Genomic DNA, 1,588 nt, shown 5'->3' with positions numbered 1-1,588 from the left:
TTGTTTCGAGCAAGCCATGGATTGATGCTTGTTGGTGGAGGGGGAGTATAAACTTTACCATTCTGTTTGGGAACCGCCTATAATGTGTTTAGCACGGAAGATATTGCCATCTCTTAGTTGTTACGTTGACAATGAAAGTATACCACTCAAAATACAATTTATCTCTATTTCAAAACCGAGCTCTGGCACCTCTACAAATCCCTGCTTCCCTCTGCGAAGGGCCTATCCATTTACTTTTATGTTGAGTCATCACCCTCTTATTAAAAAGCACTAGCTGGAGAGCACAGCCGTCATTTGCATTCATCACTATTAATTTATATTGGGTATGACTATGATTGGATCTCTTTTACCATGAATTACAATGTCTAGTCAGTCCTTGATCTTTAAAGGTGCTCTGCATTTATGTTTTGCGGTCTCAGAAAGGGCTAGCGAGATACCATCTTGTTATATCATATTATGATTGTTTTGAGAAAGTGTTGTCATTCGAGATTTATTATTATGACTTGTTAGTTGATTATGCTATTGATATGAGTAACATGAGACCTGAGAATTATTGCAAATGTGGTTAGTTATGGTCTATGCTGAAAACTTGAATGCTGGCTTGACATAGTTACAACAACAAGAGCAAATAGAGTTTGTAAAAGTTTTTCTTTCTTTCTTTCAGTTTGTCAACTGAATTGCTTGAGGAAAAGCAAGTGTTTAAGCTTGGGGGAGTTGATACGTCTCTGTCGTATCTACTTTTCCAAACACTTTTGCCCTTGTTTTGGACTCTAACTTGTATGATTTGAATGGAACTAACCCGGACTGACGTTGTTTTCAGCAGAATTGTCATGATGTTGTTTTATGTGCAGAAAACAAATATTCTCAGAATGACCTGAAACTCCACGGAACATCTTAGAAAAAACAATAAAAAATCCTCGCCAAAGATGAAGACCAGGGGGCCCACACCCTTCTCACGAGGGTGGGGGGCGCCCCCCCCCCCCCTAGGGCACGCCCCCTACCTCGTGGGCCCCCTGGAAACCCTCCGATGCCAACTCCAACTCTATATATTTGCTTTCGGGGAGAAAAAAATCAGAGAGAAGAAATCATCGCGTTTTACAATATGAAGCCACCGCCAAGCCCTAAAACCTCTCGGGAGGGCTGATCTAGAGTCCGTTCGGGGCTCCAGAGAGGGGGATTCATCGCCGTCGTCATCATCAACCATCCTCCATCACCAATTTCATGATGCTCACCACCGTGCGTGAGTAATTCCATCATAGGCTTGCTGGATGGTGATGGGTTGGATGAGATTTATCATGTAATCGAGTTAGTTTTGTTAGGGTTTGATCCCTAGTATCCATTATGTTCTGAGATTGATGTTGCTATGACTTTGCTATGCTTAATGCTTGTCACTAGGGCCCGAGTGCCATGATTTCAGATCTGAACCTATTATGTTTTCATGAATATATGTGAGTTCTTGATCCTATCTTGCAAGTCTATAGTCACCTACTATGTGTTATGATCCGGCAACCCCGAAGTGACAATAATCGGGACCACTCCCGGTGATGACCATAGTTTGAGGAGTTCATGTATTCACTATGTGCTAATG

Source organism: Triticum dicoccoides, chromosome 7A (assembly GCF_002162155.2).
Source record: "Triticum dicoccoides isolate Atlit2015 ecotype Zavitan chromosome 7A, WEW_v2.0, whole genome shotgun sequence".
Taxonomy (NCBI): domain Eukaryota; kingdom Viridiplantae; phylum Streptophyta; class Magnoliopsida; order Poales; family Poaceae; genus Triticum; species Triticum dicoccoides.
This window is presented reverse-complemented; position numbering follows the sequence as displayed.